Consider the following 21,112-nt stretch of genomic DNA (forward strand, 5'->3'; position numbering starts at 1 on the left):
ATTTCTTTAAGTTGAAGTGGAGTTTAGGCACAAGTTTTAACATTCACAATACATATCAAGCAAGCATGACAAGAGTATATGAGCAGCGAAAAGTAAAGCATGCAAATTGCAAGAATGTAAAGGGATGGGATTGGAGTGTGCAAACGCAATTTGGAGACATGGATATTTTTTCTCCATGGTTCCGATAGGTGGTGCTATCGTACATCCACGTTGATGGAGACTTCAACCCATAAAGGGTAACGGTAGCGCGAGTCCATGGAGGGCTCCACCCATGAAGGGTCCACGAAGAAGCAACCTTGTCTATCCCACCATGGTCATCGCCCACAAAGGACTTGCCTCACTAGGGTAGATCTTCACGAAGTAGGCAATCTCCTTGCCCTTACAAACTCCTTGGTTCAACTCCACAATCTTGACGGAGGCTCCCAAGTGACACCTAGCCAATCTAGGAGACACCACTCTCCAAGAAGTAACAAATGGTGTGTTGATGATGAACTCCTTGCTCTTGTGCTTCAAATGATAGTCTCCCCAACACTCAACTCTCTCTTACGGGATTTGGATTTGGTGGAAAGAAGATTTGAGTGGAAAGCAACTTAGGGAAGGCTAGAGATCAAGATTTATGTGGTAGGAATGGAATATCTTGACCTCAACACAAGTGTAGGTGGTTCTCTCTCAGAAAATGTATGTTGGAAGTGTAGGCATGTTCTGATGGCTCTCTCCACGAATGAAGAGTGGGTTGGGGGGTATATATAGCCTGCACACAAAATCTAACCGTTACACACGACTTACCAAACTCGGTGGGACCGAATCGTGAAACTCGGTCAGACCGATTTAGTTCATAATGTGACCATTAGGCATTTCGGTGGGATCGATATGATCAACTCGGTAGGACCGATGTGCTAGGGTTAGGGTAAAGCCTCAACTCGGTTTGACCGATTACACAAACTCGGTGGGACCGATTTGGGTAATAAGTGAAATAGAGAGTTGGCCAGGCAAACTCGATGGGACCGATTGTGTATCTCGGTGGGACCGAAATTATTGCAATAGGCAACAGAGTGTTTGCAAGCCCATCTCGGTGAGACCGAGATCCCATTGGTGAGACCGACTTGATTAGGGTTTATGGCAATGGCTATGTCAACTGAACTCGGTGGCGCCGGATAGAATGTTTCAATGGGGCCGAGTTTGACTTTTGGTTTGGGACATATGTGGATGTGAGAAAGTGGTTGAGGGCTTTCGAGCATATCACTAAGCACTTTGAGCAAGCAATCCATTAAGCAACACCTCATCCCCTCTTAATAGTATTGGCTTTCCTATGGACTCAATGTGATCTTGGATCACTAAAAGTAAAATGTAGAGTCTTGTGCTTTGAGCTTGAGCCAATCCTTTGTCCTTAGCATCTTGAAGGGGTTCCACATCCTCTATTCCATGCCACTCCATTGTTGAACTTATCTGAAACATACTAGGTAAGAGTATTAGTCGAACAAGAGATATGTTGAAATTAATTACCAAAATCACCCAGGGAGAACTTGTGCTTTCAGTGTCCCCCTTTTTGGTAATTGATGACACCATACATCAAAGCTTTAGATAAAGATATAGAGAATAACAAGTAAAGCTTTGGAAAGACATGTAACATGCATAGGCTCCCCCTACATGTATGCAATCATGTAAATATGGAATATAGGAGCATCTAAATGCATAAGCATGACAGAGTAAGCACCGTATTACATGTATCTTGGCTATATGCATCAGAGCAAATGGTGTGAATATAGGAAATGTACCTTCATGCTCACGAGTCCTTCTTGCAAATAGTATGTACATCAGCAAGAAATCCTCATACACATGATTGTGATGCATATACTTACCTTGTGATCTTGAGTTGGCTTAGAAAGGAATGAACCTGCGTAAACAAGGTTAGATAACACAGATACACCTACTAACCAGAGCAAACAGAAGAAACCACAAGAGTACCAAGACTGGGATGACATGTAGACAGTGAGTATTGAGTACCCCATTGGATATAGACATGTCCCCAAAGGTAAAGATGTGCAATGAATTCAAAGATTTCCTTCCCTTGGATGTCTTGCTCCCCCTGAATCTAGCATGGGATACTGGGAGAAGATAGGGAACAGAAAATCAGAGCAAAGAAAAGAAACAGAGCTAATGCAAACAATAAAATATGAACATGTCTGTCCCCTCTTAAAGACATGTGACTTCTCTCCTCTTGAACACCAAGCATCTGGGGTCTTTTGAAGTGATACTCCTATCTCCTTGTAGAAGAACTCTCTCCCCCTAAGTATTATCTCCCCCTATAGAAATGATTAAGCTTTGATGTCATCTATGTCTCCCCCTTTGACATCAATTTCCAAGAAGGGTTCTTCCGGATTTTTGTTACAAATGGGTTTGGTCCTTGAGTCACAGAGCAAAGCAGCAAGTCGAATGTGATGCTGGTAGAGGACAAGAATCATTGAGTGGAGCTGGATCGAAAAGAATGCAGGAACAAGTGGCAAGCTATCTTTCCTGCAGTGAAATCGGCGGAACCGATTTGTGTGCTTCGGTTGCACCGAAAGAATTCGGTTGGACCGAAAACAACAGATCGGTGTGACTGAGTTCATCATAGAGAAAACACTTGTCACCTTAGCTCACTAGTCAAGTAAGATCTCACAAGGATTTTCAAGGAATTAACTGAAAGATTTGCAAGGAATTGGATGTAGGGAATGCGGAACAAAAAGAAACAGAAAAGAAATCTAGATGATGTTTTTTTGAAATGGGAAACAAATATGCATGAGACAAATGCAAGAGCGTAGAAAAGAACACAAGAGAACTTCATCTAGAATTGGTTGGCGACAAAGTCACCTATGTTAGAGTATATTGACTTAGGAGTCAAGTGAGATCACTTGATCATAGGTCATACTCATCGTTTAAGCTCAAAATGGGGTTACCATTTTTTGTTTAAGCATTTTGATGTATTCACATCTTGTTGAGTTGCTTTGACTCATGACTTGGAGTAAAGCTTATCTAAGATGGAATAACATACCTTGGGTGGTGGTGTTGATCGTGATCATGTAGTTGAACTTGTGTGGGTTGCTCAAGGTTGATGTAGCTCATCAAGAGTTGGGAGCTCCATTAGGAATTTGAGTTCATCTACCTACATGGGTTAGTCTTGCAAGGAAGAGCACTTGTGTATCCAAAATGACAATCATGAAACTCAATATAGAATTTTTCAAAGGATATGTTTGAAGGGTTTCGTGCTTCCTTGTCTTCAACCACCATTATGTAGAGATTTGGTGATGTAGAGATTTGCTCAATATGTGAGTGGGTTGCAATCTCATAGATTTAGATTCATCCAAGTACCTACAAGGGTTAGATAGCATGCAAGGGTGCAAATATATCCAAGACATATGAATAACAACATGAAAGAAATATCAAGGTTTAGTCAAAGGCTCATGCCTTGCATGTATCCAAATGGAGTTCCTACTCCAAGTTTGAGGCATCAGTGATGTTCAATTCACCTCTCAAACGACATAAGACTTTCTCATCAAGTGGTTTGGTGAATATATCCGCTAATTGCTTATCGGTGTGAACATGCTTAAGATTAATGTCCCCTTTGGCAACATGATCTCGAATGAAATGATGACGAACTTCAATATGCTTAGTTCGAGAGTGTTGCACGGGATTGTGAGCAATCTTGATAGCACTTTCATTGTCACAAAGCAATGGAACATGTTTCACATATATCCCATAATCCTTGAGAGTTTGGGTCATCCAAAGTAATTGAGCACAACATGAACCAGCGGCAATGTATTCCGCTTCGACGGTGGATAAGGATACCGAGTTTTGTTTCTTGGAGGACCAAGACACAAGAGATCTACCAAGTAATTCACAAGTACCCGAAGTGGACTTTCTATCAACCTTGTCTCCGGCATATAGTCCGAATCGGAGTAACCAACAAGATCAAAAGAAGACCTCTTAGGATACCAAATGCCAAAATTAGGTGTGTGTGTATTAAGTATCTCACTATCCTTTTCACAACCTTAAGATGACATTCTTTAGGGGCCGCTTGATATCGTGCACACATGCACACACTTAGCATAATATTGGAATGAGAGGCACATAGATATAACAATGAACCAATCATGGAGCGGTAAACCTTTTGATCAACCCGTTCACCATCTTTGGTCAAATCAAGATGTCCACTAGTAGGCATGGGTGTAGTCATACCTTTGCATTCTTGCGTATTGAACTTCTTGAATAAGTCATTGGTGTACTTTGTTTGAGAGACAAAGGTACCTTGCTTAGTTTGCTTGATTTGCAAACCGAGAAAGAATTTGAGTTCACTCATCATAGACATCTCAAACTTGTCTGACATTAGCTTTCCAAACTTCTCACTAAAGTGAGGGTTAGTCGAACCAAATATAATATCATCATCATAGATTTGGCACACAAATAGTTCTCCATTAACCCTTTTAGTAAAAAGAGTAGAATCAATTTTTCCAATTTCAAAGCCTTTTTCAATAAGGAACTTGGTCAAGCATTTATACCACGCTCTAGGAACTTGTTTAAGACCATAAAGAGCTTTGTGAAGTTTGTAAACATGATTAGGTTTCTTAGGATTAACAAAGCCGGGGGGTTGCTTAACGTAAACTTCCTCCTCTATTTCACCATTTAGAAAAGCACGTTTAATGTCCATTTGGTACAAGGTGATATCATGGTGATTAGCATAGGCAAGTAAGATGCGAATGGACTCAAGTCTAGCAACGGGGGCATATGTCTCACCATAGTCCATACCTTCGACTTGAGTGTAGCCTTCGGCGACGAGACGTGCTTTGTTGCGAACTACTTGTCCATTTTCATCTTGCTTGTTGCGAAACACCCATTTGGTACCAATGATGTTGTGGTTGTTGTCGGGCTTCTCGACCAATGTCCAAACTTTATTTCTCTCAAAGTTGTGTAGCTCTTCACGCATGGCATTTATCCAATCTGGATCTTCTAATGCTTATTCAACCTTCATAGGTTCAATGCTAGAGATGAATGAATAATGTTCACAAAAGTTAGCCAAACGAGTTTTAGAGCGAGTGATTCTCCCGGTTTGGATATCATTGTAGATTTGCTCGACGGGATGGTCTTTGGCGACTCTTGCTCGAACTCATGAAAGATTTTGCTTGGATCTGGGTGGAACATCTTCTTCATCTTGTTCTTCTTCTTGGCCTTCTTCATTGTTGACGTTGTCGTCTCTTGTCCTGGTGGAGAAGGAGGTTGTTGATGTTCATCTTGGTTTACTTACTCGTTTTCTTTGTCTTGGTGTGTCCCACTTGTGGATGCTTCCGTATCAACTCTTGGTTCACCTTGTTGTGAGGAGGAAGCTTCCACTTGGACGGACGAGGTACTCTCCTTCACCTCCATTGGACGAATCTTGCCAATAGACAAGTCTTGGATTGCTTCCGAAGGGTCTTTGTCTCCTACATCAATTGGCAATTGCTCTACTTGTGAGTCGTTAGATTCATCAAACTTCACATCTACCGTATCTTCAACCTTTCGGGTGAAATTATTGTAGACACGGTAAGTGTGAGAGTTTGAGCCATAACCAAGTAGGAAACCTTCATGACATTTAGGAGCAAATTTAGAACGACGATGCTTATCAAGAATATAGCACTTTGAGCTGAATACTCGAAAGTATCCAACTTGGGGTTTGTTACCGGTGAGGAGCTCGTATGCCGTTTTGCCGAGTAGTTTGTGAAGGTACAAGCGATATGTTGCATGACAAGCTGTCTCAACCGCTTCCGCCCAAAAGTGCTTCAGCATCTTGTACTCATCAAGCATCGTTCTTGCCATTTTGATGAGCGTCCGGTTCTTCCTTTCAACAACTCCATTTTGTTGAGGTGTGTACGTAGCCGAGAACTCATGTGAAATCCCTTCTTCATCAAGAAAGGTGTATACATTTGCGTTCTTGAACTCCGTTCCGTTGTCGCTGCAAACCTTCTTGATCTTCACTTCAAATTGATTTTGGGCCTTCCTAGCGAAGTTTTTGAAGATCTTTTGGACCTGCGATTTATCATTGAGAAAGAACACCCACATAAATCTTGAAAAATCATTGACTATGACTAGACCAAAAGAATTTCCACCGAGACTTTTGTAAGCGTTGGGACCGAAAAGATCCATGTGAAGTAGCTCGAGCAGCCTCCTTGTGGTCATGATGTTCTTCACGGGATGCCTTCCTCCAGCCTGTTTACCTGCTTGACAAGCGCTGCAAAGTCTATCCTTATCAAATATGACATCGTTAACACCGAGGATATGATTACCTTTACTAAGCTTGTCAAGGTTTTGCATGCCCACATGACCTAACCGTCTATGCCACAACCATCCATTAGAAGATTTAGCAATTAAGCAAGTTCTAGGTTAAGCCTTTTTAATGAAATCAACAATGTAAAGATCACCTCTACGTATGCTGATAAAGACCATTTTATGATTGTCTCTTTGAAACACTTGACAATCTACTTTAGTAAATAGGACATTGAAATCGGAATCAGCAAGTCTAGATACTGAAAGTAAATTATACCCAAGAGATTCAATGAGCATGACATTTTGTATGGAGCCATCATGTGAGATGGCCACCTTACCGAGGCTAACCACCTTACCCTTTGAGTTATCACCAAAAGTGACATACTTTCGAGGGCCGTCATTTTCAGCAAGCTCACGAAACATATCTTTATCCCCGGTCATGTGATCGGTACATCCACTATCAAGAACCCATTCCTTTCCTCCTGCCATGTAGCCCCGAAGATTTTCCATAAGACCAAAGTGTCTCATTGCATCATCAAGATGAAAGTCACTATCATCATCCTCATCATAGTATCCATGTTCAACATCGTCATGTGATGGATCAATTCCTAGAGAGGGTGATTCATTAGAATGAGTTTGACAATGATCTTCTTTATGAATTCTAATAGCTTCGAAAATAATATTGCTAATAATTCCAACATCTCCTTTGGCACGCATAAGATTTGTAAGCTCAAATAGACAATCACCAAACTTAGGATCATTGGAATTGATCTTACTCAAGGCAATAGACTTATGGAGAATTTCATCTAGATTTTGCAAGGAATAATTTGGAAAACGTTCCTCAAGAAATTTCCATGTGGTGTAGGCACACTTAAGAGTATGCAAGCAACCTATCAAGTTTCTAGGCAAACCTCTAGTGATAAGATCAACAGTTCTAAGATTGTGAATCATGTAATTGACTCATCAAGGGTAGGATGCATAGGATCAACATGAGGTGCACAAGGACTAGTAATGTACTCGTTCAAATGATATTCATTGAAAATCACAAGCATCTCATTTTTCCACTCATGAAAATACTCCCCATCAAGTATAGGCACTCTATGTCTAAGACTCGCCAAAGTAGACTCATCCATCTTCCTCCAATGGTGTTTAAACCAAAGCATTGCAGACCAAAGCTCTGATACCAATTGAAATGATCGAGAAGAGTTGTCTAGAGGGGGTGAATAGACTCTAAATAAGAAAAGTTGCAGTTTTTAATTTCTTTAAGTTGAAGTGGAGTTTGGCACAAGTTTTAATATTCACAATACATATCAAGCAAGCATGGCAAGACTATATGAGCAACGGAAAGTAAAGCATGCAAATTGCAAGAATGTAAAGGGATGGGATTGGAGTGTGCAAACGCAATTTGGAGACACGGAGATTTTTTATCCATGGTTCCGATAGGTGGTGATATCATACATCCACGTTGATGGAGACTTCAACCCACGAAGGGTAACGGTTACGCGAGTCCACAGAGGGATCCACCCATGAAGGGTCCATGAAGAAGCAACCTTGTGTATCCCACCATGGTTGTCGCCCACGAAGGACTTGCCTCACTAGGGTAGATCTTCATGAAGTAGGCAATCTCCTTGCCCTTACAAACTCCTTGGTTCAACTCCACAATCTTGACGGAGGCTCCCAAGTGACACCTAGCCAATCTAGGAGACACCACTCTCCAAGAAGTAACAAATGGTGTGTTGATGATGAACTCCTTGCTCTTGTGCTTCAAATGATAGTCTCCCCAACACTCAACTCTCTCTTACGGGATTTGGATTTGGTGGAAAGAAGATTTGAGTGGAAAGCAACTTAGGGAAGGCTAGAGATCAAGATTTATGTGGTAGGAATGGAATATCTTGACCTCAACACAAGTGTAGGTGGTTCTCTCTCAGAAAATGTATGTTGGAAGTGTAGGCATGTTCTGATGGCTCTCTCCACGAATGAAGAGTGGGTGGAGGGGTATATATAGCCTCCACACAAAATCTAACCATTACACATGACTTACCAAACTCGGTGGGACCGAATCGTGAAACTCGGTCAGACCGATTTAGTTCATAATGTGACCGTTAGGCATTTCGGTGGGACCGATATGATCAACTTGGTAGGACCGATGTGCTAGGGTTAGGGTAAAGCCTCAAGTCGGTTTGACCGATTACAAAAACTCGGTGGGACCGATTTGGGTAATAAGCAAAACAGAGAGTTGGCCAGGCAAACTCGGTGGGACCGATTGTATATCTCGGTGGGACCGAAATTATTGCAATAGGCAACAGAGAGTTTGCAAGCCCATCTCAGTGAGACTGAGATCCCATTGGTGAGACCGACTTGATTAGGGTTTATGGCAGTGGCTATGTCAACTGAACTCAGTGGCGCCGGATAGAATGTTTCGGTGGGGCCGAGTTTGACTTTTGGTTTGGGACATATGTGGATGTGAGAAAGTGGTTAAGGGCTTTGGAGCATATCACTAAGCACTTTGAGAAAGCAAGCCATTAAGCAACACCTCATCCCCTCTTAATAGTATTGGCTTTCCTATGGACTCAATGTGATCTTGGATCACTAAAAGTAAAATGTAGAGTCTTGTGCTTTGAGCTTGAGCCAATCCTTTGTCCTTAGCATCTTGAAGGGGTTCCACATCCTCTAGTCCATGCCACTCCATTGTTGAACTTATCTAAAACATACTAGGTAAGAGTATTAGTCCAACAAGAGATATGTTGACATTAATTACCAAAATCACCCATGGAGCACTTGTGCTTTCAATTTGTTTGAAATATTAACTTCAACTCCTGGAACATATCATATGCTCCATGACATTCAAAACGTCGTTGAAGTCCCGGTTCTAAGTTGTAAAGCATGGCACACTGAACTATCGAGTAGTCATCAACTTTTCTCTGCTAGACGTTCTTACCATCGTCGGTTGCATCTGCAGCAGGCCTGGCACCCAGCGGTGCTTCCAGAACGTAATTCTTCTGTGCAGCAATGAGGATAATCCTCAAGTTACAGACCCAGTCCATGTAATTGCTACCATCATCTTTCAACTTTGCTTTCTAAAGGAACGCATTAAAATTCAACGGAACAATAGCACGGGCCATCTATCTACAACAACATAGACAAGCAAAATACTATTAGGTACTAAGTTCATGATAAATTTAAGTTCAATTAATCATATTACTTAAGAACTCCCACTTAGATAGACATCCCTCTAATCATCTAAGTGATCACGTGATCCAAATCAACTAAACCATAACCGATCATCATGTGAACTGGAGTAGTTTTCAATGGTGAACATCACTACATTGATCATATCTACTATATGATTCACGTTCAACCTTTCGGTCTCAGTGTTCCGAGGTCATATCTGCATATGCTAGGTTCGTCAAGTTTAACCCGAGTATTTCTGTGTGTGCAAAACTGGCTTGCACCCATTGTAGGTGAACGCTGAGCTTATCAGACCCGATCATCACGTGGTGTCTCGGCACAACGAACTTTAGCAACAGTGCATACTTAGGGAGAACACTTTTACCTTGAAATTTAGTGAGAGATCATCTTATAATGCTACCGTCAATCAAGGCAGAATAAGATGCATAAAGGATAAACATCACATGCAATCAATATAAGTGATATGATATGGCCATCATCATCTTGTGCCTTTGATCTCCATCTCCAAACCACCGTCATGATCACCATCGTCACCGACGCGACAACTTGATCTCCATTGTAGCATCGTTGTCATCTTGCCAACTATTGTTTCTACGACTATCGCTACCGCTTAGTGATAAAGTAAAAACAATTACAGGGCGATTGCATTGCATACAATAAAGCGACAACCATATGGATCCTGCCAGTTGCCGATAACTCTGTTACAAAACATGATCATCTCATACAATAAAATTTAGCATCATGTCTTGACCATATCACATCACAACATGCCCTGTAAAAACTAGTTAGACGTCCTCTACTTTGTTGTTGCAAGTTTTACGTGCCTGCTACAGGCTGAGCAAGAACCGTTCTTACCTACGCATCAAAACCACAATGATATTTTGTCAAGTTAGTGTTGTTTTAACCTTCAACAAGGACCGGGTGTAGCCACACTCGGTTCAACTAAAGTTGGAGAAACTGACACCCGCCAGCCACCTGTGTGCAAAGCACGTCGGTAGAACCTGTCTCGCGTAAGCGTACGCATAATGTCGGTCCGGGCCGCTTCATCCAACAATACCGCCGAACCAAAATATGACATGTTGGTAAGCAGTATGGCTTGTATCGCCCACAACTCACTTGTGTTCTACTCGTGCATATAACATCTACGCATAAACCTGGCTCGGATGCCACTGTTGGGGAATGTAGTAATTTCAAAAAAAATCATGCACACACGCAAGATCATGGTGATGCAAATCAACAAGAGGGGAGAGTGTCGTCTATGTACCCTCGTAGACCGTAAGCAAAAGCGTTATGACAACGCGGTTGATGTAGTCGTACGTCTTCACGATCGACCGATCCCAGCACCGAAGTTACGGCACCTCCGTGGACTGCACACGTTCAGCTCGGCGACGTCCCACGAACTCGCGATCCAGTAGAGCTTCGCAGGAGAGTTCCGTCAGCATGATGGCGTGATGACGGTGTTGATGAAGTTACCGACGCATGGCTTAGCCTAAGCACCGCTACGATATGACCGAGGTGGATTATGGTGGAGGGGGGCACCACACACGGCTAAGAGAGATCAATGATCAACCTGTGTGTCCATGGGGTGCCCCCCCTCCCCGTATATAAAGGAGAGGAGGAGGGGAGGGCCGGCCCTCTCTAGGCGCACCTAAGGGGGGAGTCCTACTCCCGGTGGGAGTAGGATTCCCCCTTCCCAAGTTGGAGTAGGAGAGGGAAGGGAAGGAAAGGAGGGAGGAAGGAAAGGGGGGGGGTCGGCCCCCCTCCCAATTTGGATTGGGCTTGGGGGGGGCTCCTTTGCTCCTTTCCCCTCTTTTCCACTAAGGCCCAATAAGGCCCATATATCTCCCGGGGGGTTCCGGTAACCTCCCGGTGCTTCGGTATATTCCCGATCTCGCCCAAAACCATTTCGATGTCCAAATATAGTCGTCCAATATATCGATCTTTATGTCTCGACCATTTCGAGACTCCTCGTCATGTCCGTGATCATATCCGGGACTCCGAACAACCTTTGGTACATAAAAACACATAAACTCATAATACCGATCGTTACCAAACTTTAAGCGTGCGGACCCTACGGGTTCAAGAACTATGTAGACATGACCGAGACACGTCTCTGGTCAATAACCAATAGAGGAACCTGGATGCTCATATTGGTTCCTACATATTCTACGAAGATCTTTATCGGTCAAACCACATAACAATGTATGGTGTTCTCTTTGTCATCGGTATGTTACTTGCCCAAGATTCGATCGTTGGTATCTCAATAGCTAGGTCAATCTCGTTACCGGCAAGTCTCTTTACTCGTTCTATAGTGCAACATCTCGTAACTAAATCATTAGTCACATTGCTTGCAAGGCTTATAGTGATGTGCATTACCGAGAGGGCCCAGAGACACCTCTCCAATAATCGGAGTGACGAATCCTATTCTTGATCTATACCAACTCCACGAATACCATCGGAGACACCTGTAGAGCACCTTTATAATCACCCAGTTACGTTGTGACATTTGGTAGCACGCAAAGTGTTCCTCCGGTATTCGGGAGTTGCATAATCTCATAGTCATAGAAATATGTATAAGTCATGTGGAAAGCAATAGCAGTAAACTAAACGATCAAGTGCTAAGCTAACGAAATGGGTCAAGTCAATCACATCATTCTCCTAATGATGTGATCCCGTTAATCAAATGACAACTCATGTCTATGGCTAGGAAACTCAACCATCTTTCATCAACGAGCTAGTCAAGTAGAGGCATACTAGTGACACTATATTTGTCTATGTATTCATACATGTATTATGTTTCCGGTTAATACAATTCTAGCATGAATAATAAACATTTATCATGATATGAGGAAATAAATAATAACTTTATTATTGCCTCTAGGGCATATGTAGGACCTTGAGAAGAGGTGTCTAGAGGGGGGGGATTAGACACTAAGTACCAAAGTTGCAGTTTTTAAGTTTCCTTAAGTTTAAGTGGAGTTTAGGCACAATTTAACATTCACTATACATATCAAGCAAGCATGCAAAGAGTGTATGAGCAGCGGAAAGTAAAGCATGCAAATTGCAAGAAAGTAAAGGGAAGGGTTTGGAGGATTCAAACGCAATTGGAGACACGGATGTTTTTGGCGTGGTTCCGATAGGTGGTGCTATCGTACATCCACGTTGATGGAGACTTCAACCCACAAAGGGTAACGGTTGCGCGAGTCCACGGAGGGCTCCACCCACGAAGGGTCCATGAAGAAGCAACCTTGTCTATCCCACCATGGCCGTCGCCCACGAAGGACTTGCCTCACTAGCGGTAGATCTTCACGAAGTAGGCGATCTCCTTGCCCTTAGAAACTCCTTGGTTCAACTCCACAATCTTGTCGGAGGCTCCCAAGTGACACCTAGCCAATCTAGGAGACACCACTCTCCAAGAAGTAACAAATGGTGCGTTGATAATGAACTCCTTGCTCTTGTGCTTCAAATGATAGTCTCCCCAACAATCAACTCTCTCTCATAGGATGTGGATCTGGTGGAAAGAAGATTTGAGTGGAAAGCAACTTGGGGAAGAATAGAGATCAAGATTCATATGGTAGGAATGGAATATCTGTAGGGTTTCGTAGTAATTTCAAAAAATTTCCTACGCGCACACAGGATCATGTGATGCATAGCAACGAGAGGAGAGTGTTGTCTACGTACCCAGCGCAGACCGACTGCGGAAGCGATGACACGACGTAGAGGAAGTAGTCGTACGTCTTCACGATCCAACCGATCAAGCACCGAAACTACGGCACCTCCGAGTTCAAGCACACGTTCAGCTCGATGACGATCCCCGGACTCTGATCCAGCAAAGTGTCGGGGAAGAGTTTCGTCAGCACGACGGCGTGGTGACGATCTTGATGAACTACAGCAGCAGGGCTTCGCCTAAACTCCGCTACAGTATTATCGAGGAATATGGTGGCAGGGGGCACCGCACACGGCTAAGGAATCGATCACGTGGATCAACTTGTGTCAACTTGTGTGTTTAGAGGTGCCCCTGCCTCCGTATATAAAGGAGCCAAGGGGGGGAGGAGGCGCCGGCCAGGAGGAGGTGGCGCAGGAGGAGTCCTACTCCTACCGGGAGTAGGACTCCCCCCCCCCCCAATCCTATTCCAACTAGGATTCCCAAGGGGGAAAGAGGGAGAGGGGTGGCCGACCACCTCTCCTAGTCCTAATAGGACTAGGGGAAGGGGGGAGGCGCGCAGCCCCCTTGGGCTGCCCCTTTCTCCTTTCCACTAAGGCCCATGATGGCCCATATGGCTCCCGGGGGGTTCCGGTAACCTCCCGGTAACCCGGTAAAATCCCGATTTCACCCGGAACACTTCCGATGTCCAAACATAGACTTCCAATATATCAATCTTTATGTCTCGACCATTTCGAGACTCCTTGTCAGGTCCGTGATCACATCCGGGACTCCGAACAACCTTCGGTACATCAAAATGCATAAACTCATAATATAACTGTCATCGTAACCTTAAGCGTGCGGACCCTACGGGTTCGAGAACAATGTAGACATGACCGAGACACGTCTCCGGTCAATAACCAATAGCGGGACCTGGATGCCCATATTGGCTCCTACATATTCTACGAAGATCTTTATCGGTCAGACCGCACAACAACATACGTTGTTCCCTTTGTCATCGGTATGTTACTTGCCCGAGATTCGATCGTCGGTATCCAATACCTAGTTCAATCTCGTTACCGGCAAGTCTCTTTACTCGTTCCGTAATACATCATCTCACAACTAACATATTAGTTGTAATGCTTGCAAGGCTTATGTGATGTGTATTACCGAGAGGGCCCAGAGATACCTCTCCGACAATCGGAGTGACAAATCCTAATCTCGAAATACGCCAACCCAACATCGACCATTGGAGACACCTGTAGTACTCCTTTATAATCACCCAGTTACGTTGTGACGTTTGGTAGTACCCAAAGTGTTCCTCCGGTAAACGGGAGTTGCATAATCTCATAGTCATAGGAACATGTATAAGTCATGAAGAAAGCAATAGCAACATACTAAACGATCGGGTGCTAAGCTAATGGAATGGGTCATGTCAATCAGATCATTCTACTAATGATGTGACCTCGTTAATCAAATAACAATTCATTGTTCATGGTTAGGAAACATAACCATCTTTGATTAACGAGCTAGTCAAGTAGAGGCATACTAGTGACACTCTGTTTGTCTATGTATTCACACATGTATTATGTTTCCGGTAAATACAATTCTAGCATGAATAATAAACATTTATCATGATTATAAGGAAATAAATAATAACTTTATTATTGCCTCTAGGGCATATTTCCTTCAGTCTCCCACTTGCACTAGAGTCAATAATCTAGATTACACTGTAATGAATCTAACACCCATGGAGCTTTGGTGTTGATCATGTTTTGCTCGTGGAAGAGGCTTAGTCAACGGGTCTGCAACATTCAGATCCGTATGTATCTTGCAAATCTCTATGTCTCCCACCTGGACTAGATCCCGGATGGAGTTGAAGCGTCTCTTGATATGTTTGGTCCTTTTGTGAAATCTGGATTCCTTTGCCAAGGCAATTGCACCAGTATTGTCACAAAAGATTTTCATTGGACCCGATGCACTAGGTATGACACCTAGATCGGATATGAACTCCTTCATCCAGACTCCTTCATTTGCTGCTTCCGAAGCAGCTATGTATTCCGCTTCACATGTAGATCCCGCTACGACGCTTTGTTTAGAACTGCACCAACTGACAGCTCCACCGTTTAATGTAAACACGTATCCGGTTTGCGATTTAGAATCGTCCGGATCAGTGTCAAAGCTTGCATCAACGTAACCTTTTACGATGAGCTCTTTGTCACTTCCATATACGAGAAACATATCCTTAGTCCTTTTCAGGTATTTCAGGATGTTCTTGACCGCTGTCCAGTGATCCATTCCTGGATTACTTTGGTACCTCCCTGCTAAACTTATAGCAAGGCACACATCAGGTCTGGTACACAGCATTGCATACATGATAGAGCCTATGGCTGATGCATAGGGAACATCTTTCATATTCTCTCTATCTTCTGCAGTGGTCGGGCATTGAGTCTTACTCAATTTCACACCTTGTAACACAGGTAAGAACCCTTTCTTCGCTTGATCCATTTTGAACTTCTTCAAAATTTTGTCAAGGTATGTGCTTTGTGAAAGTCCAATTAAGCGTCTTGATCTATCTCTATAGATCTTAATGCCTAATATGTAAGCAGCTTCACCGAGGTCTTTCATTGAAAAACTTTTATTCAAGTATCCCTTTATGCTATCCAGAAATTCTATATCATTTCCAATCAGTAATATGTCATCCACATATAATATCAGAAATGCTACAGAGCTCCCACTCACTTTCTTGTAAATACAGGCTTCTCTGAAAGTCTGTATAAAACCAAATGCTTTGATCACACTATCAAAACATTTATTCCAACTCCGAGAGGCTTGCACCAGTCCATAAATGGATCGCTGGAGCTTGCACACTTTGTTAGCTCCCTTTGGATCGACAAAACCTTCTGGTTGCATCATATACAACTCTTCTTCCAGAAATCCATTCAGGAATGCAGTTTTGACATCCATTTGCCAAATTTCATAATCATAAAATGCGGCAATTGCTAACATGATTCGGACGGACTTAAGCATCGCTACGGGTGAGAAGGTCTCATCGTAGTCAATTCCTTGAACTTGCCGAAAACCTTTTGCGACAAGTCGAGCTTTGTAGACAGTAACATTACCATCAGCGTCAGTCTTCTTCTTAAAAATCCATTTATTCTCAATTGCTTGCCGATCATCGGGCAAGTCAACCAAAGTCCATACTTTGTTCTCATACATGGATCCCATCTCAGATTTCATGGCTTCAAGCCACTTTACGGAATCTGGGCTCACCATCGCTTCTTCATAGTTCGTAGGTTCATCATGATCTAGTAGCATGACCTCCAAAACAGGATTACCGTACCACTCTGGTGCGGATCTTATTCTGGTTGATCTACGCGGTTCAGTAGTATCTTGATCTGAAGTTTCATGATCATTATCATTGGCTTCCTCACTAACTGGTGTAGGTGTCACTGAAACAGTTTTCTGTGACGAACTACTTTCCAGTAAGGGAGCAGGTACAGTTACCTCGTCAAGTTCTACTTTCCTCCCACTCACTTCTTTCGAGAGAAACTCCTTCTCTAGAAATGATCCATTCTTAGCAACGAATGTTTTGCCTTCGGATCTGTGATAGAAGGTGTACCCAACAGTTTCCTTTGGGTATCCTATGAAGACACATTTCTCCGATTTGGGTTCGAGCTTATCAGGTTGAAGCTTTTTCACATAAGCATCGCAGCCCCAAACTTTAAGAAACGACAACTTTGGTTTCTTGCCAAACCACAGTTCATAAGGCGTCGTCTCAACGGATTTTGATGGTGCCCTATTTAACGTGAATGCGGCCGTCTCTAAAGCATATCCCCAAAATGATAGCGGTAAATCAGTAAGAGACATCATAGATCGCACCATATCTAGTAAAGTACGATTACGACGTTCGGACACACCATTACGCTGTGGTGTTCCGGGTGGCGTGAGTTGCGAAACTATTCCACAGTTTTTCAAATGTACACCAAACTCGTAACTCAAATATTCTCCTCCACGATCAGATCGTAGAAACTTTATTTTCTTGTTACGATGATTTTCAACTTCACTCTGAAATTCTTTGAACTTTTCAAATGTTTCAGACTTATGTTTCATTAAGTAAATATACCCATATCTGCTTAAATTATCTGTGAAGGTGAGAAAATAACGATATCCGCCACGAGCCTCAATATTCATCGGGCCACATACATCGGTATGTATGATTTCCAACAAATCTGTTGCTCTCTCCATAGTATCGGAGAACGGTGTTTTAGTCATCTTGCCCAAGAGGCACGGTTCGCAAGTACCAAATGATTCATAATCAAGTGGTTCCAAAAGTCCATCGGTATGGAGTTTCTTCATGCGCTTTATACCGATATGACCTAAACGACAGTGCCACAAATAAGTTGCACTTTCATTATCAACTCTGCATCTTTTGGCTTCAACAGTATGAATATGTGTATTACTACTATCGAGATTCAATAAAAATAGACCACTCTTCAAGGGTGCATGACCATAAAAGATATTACTCATATAAATAGAACAACCATTATTCTCTGATTTAAATGAATAACCGTCTCGCATTAAACAAGATCTAGATATAATGTTCATGCTCAACGCTGGCACCAAATAACAATTACTTAGGTCTAATATTAATCCCGAAGGTAGATGTAGAGGTAGCGTGCCGACTGCGATCACATCGACTTTGGAACCGTTTCCCACGCGCATCGTCACCTCGTCCTTTGCCAGTGCCCGCTTATTCTGTAGTCCCTGTTTCGAGTTGCAAATATTAGCAACAGAACCAGTATCAAATACCCAGGTGCTACTGCGAGCTCTAGTAAGGTACACATCAATAACATGTATATCACATATACCTTTGTTCACCTTGCCATCCTTCTTATCCGCCAAATACTTGGGGCAGTTCCGCTTCCAGTGACCAGTCTGCTTGTAGTAGAAGCACTCAGTTTCAGGCTTAGGTCCAGACTTAGGTTTCTTCTCTTGAGCAGCAACTTGCTTGCCGTTCTTCTTGAAGTTCCCCCTTTTCTTCCCTTTGCCCTTTTTCTTGAAACTAGTGGTCTTGTTAACCATCAACACTTGATGCTCCTTCTTGATTTCTACCTCCGCAGCTTTCAGCATTGCGAAGAGCTCGGGAATAGTCTTGTTCATCCCTTGCATATTATAGTTCATTACGAAGCTCTTGTAGCTTGGTGGCAGTGATTGGAGAATTCTGTCGATGACGCAATCATCCGGAAGATTAACTCCCAATTGAATCAAGTGATTATTATACCCAGACATTTTGAGTATATGCTCACTGACAGAACTGTTCTCCTCCATCTTGCAGCTATAGAACTTATTGGAGACTCCATATCTCTCAATCCGGGCATTTGCTTGAAATATTAACTTCAACTCCTGAAACATCTCATATGCTCCATGACGTTCAAAACGTCGTTGAAGTCCCGATTCTAAGCCGTAAAGCATGGCACACTGAACTATCGAGTAGTCATCAGCTTTGCTCTGCCAGACGTTCATAACATCTGGCGTTGCTCCAGCAGCAGGCCTGGCACCCAGCGGTGCTTCCAGGACGTAATTCTTCTGTGCAGCAATGAGGATAATCCTCAAGTTACGGACCCAGTCCGTGTAATTGCTACCATCATCTTTCAACTTTGCTTTCTCAAGGAACGCATTAAAATTCAACGGAACAACAACACGAGCCATCTATCTACAATCAACATAAACAAGCAAGATACTATCAGGTACTAAGTTCATGATAAATTTAAGTTCAATTAATCATATTACTTAAGAACTCCCACTTAGATAGACATCCCTCTAATCCTCTAAGTGATTACGTGATCCAAATCAACTAAACCATAACCGATCATCACGTGAGATGGAGTAGTTTTCAATGGTGAACATCGTTATGTTGATCATATCTACTATATGATTCACGCTCGACCTTTCGGTCTCCGTGTTCCGAGGCCATATCTGCATATGCTAGGCTCGTCAAGTTTAACCTGAGTATTCTGCGTGTGCAAAAACTGGCTTGCACCCGTTGTAGATGGACGTAGAGCTTATCACACCCGATCATCACGTAGTGTCTGGGCACGACGAACTTTGGCAACGGTGCATACTCAGGGAGAACACTTCTTGATAATTTAATGAGAGATCATCTTATAATGCTACCGTCAATCAAAGCAAGATAAGATGCATAAAAAGATAAACATCACATGCAATCAATATAAGTGATATGATATGGCCATCATCATCTCGTGCTAGTGATCTCCATCTCCGAAGCACCGTCATGATCACCATCGTCACCGGCGCGACACCTTGATCTCCATCGTAGCATCGTTGTCGTCTCGCCAATCTTATGCTTTCACGACTATCACTACCGTTTAGTAATAAAGTTAAGCATTACATCGCGATTGCATTGCATACAATAAAGCGACAACCATATGGCTCCTGCCAGTTGCCGATAACTTGGTTACAAAACATGATCATCTCATACAATAAAATTCAGCATCATGCCTTGACCATATCACATCACAACATGCCCTGCAAAAACAAGTTAGACGTCCTCTACTTTGTTGTTGCAATTTTTTACGTGGCTGCTACGGGCTTAAGTAAGAACCAATCTCACCTACGCATCAAAACCACAACGATAGTTTGTCAAATAGACTCCGTTTTAACCTTCGCAAGGACCGGGCGTAGCCATACTTGGTTCAACTAAAGTTGGAGAGACAGTCGCCCGCAAGCCATCTCTGTGCAAAGCACGTCGAGGGAACCGGTCTCGCGTAAGCGTACGCGTAAGGTTGGTCTGGGTCGTCTCGTCCAACAATACCGCCGAACCAAAATATGACATGCTGGTAGGCAGTATGACTTGTATCGTCCACAACTCACTTGTGTTCTACTCGTGCATATAACATCATCATCAATAACCAGGCTCTGATACCACTGTAGGGTTTCGTAGTAATTTCAAAAAATTTCCTACGCGCACACAGGATCATGTGATGCATAGCAACGAGAGGAGAGTGTTGTCTACGTACCCAACGCAGACCGACTGCGGAAGCGATGACACGACGTAGAGGAAGTAGTCGTACGTCTTCACGATCCAACCGATCAAGCACCGAAACTACGGCACCTCCGAGTTCAAGCACACGTTCAGCTCGATGACGATCCCCGGACTCCGATCCAGCAAAGTGTCGGGGAAGAGTTTCGTCAGCACGACGGCGTGGTGACGATCTTGATGAACTACAGCAGCAGGGCTTCGCCTAAACTCCGCTACAGTATTATCGAGGAATATGGTGGCAGGGGGCACCGCACACGGCTAAGGAATCGATCACGTGGATCAACTTGTGTCAACTTGTGTGTTTAGAGGTGCCCCTGCCTCCGTATATAAAGGAGCCAAGGGGGGAGGAGGCGCCGGCCAGGAGGAGGTGGCGCAGGAGGAGTCCTACTCCTACCGGGAGTAGGACTCCCTCCCCAATCCTATTCCAACTAGGATTCCCAAGGGGGAAAGAGGGAGAGGGGTGGCCGGCCACCTCTCCTAGTCCTAATAGGACTAGGGGAAGGGGGGAGGCGCGCAGCCCCCTTGGGCTGCCCCTTTCTCCTTTCCACTAAGGCCCATGATGGCCCATATGGCTCCCGGGGGGTTCCGGTAACCTCCCGGTAACCCGGTAAAATCCCGATTTCACCCGGAACACTTCCGATGTCCAAACATAGACTTCCAATATATCAATCTTTATGTCTCGACCATTTCGAGACTCCTTGTCATGTCCGTGATCACATCCGGGACTCCGAACAACCTTCGGTACATCAAAATGCATAAACTCATAATATAACTGTCATCGTAACCTTAAGCGTGCGGACCCTACGGGTTCGAGAACAATGTAGACATGACCGAGACATGTCTCCGGTCAATAACCAATAGCGGGACCTGGATGCCCATATTGGCTCCTACATATTCTACGAAGATCTTTATCGGTCAGACCGCATAACAACATACGTTGTTCC

This window comes from Triticum dicoccoides, chromosome 6B, assembly GCF_002162155.2.
Source record: "Triticum dicoccoides isolate Atlit2015 ecotype Zavitan chromosome 6B, WEW_v2.0, whole genome shotgun sequence".
Taxonomy (NCBI): Eukaryota; Viridiplantae; Streptophyta; class Magnoliopsida; order Poales; family Poaceae; genus Triticum; species Triticum dicoccoides.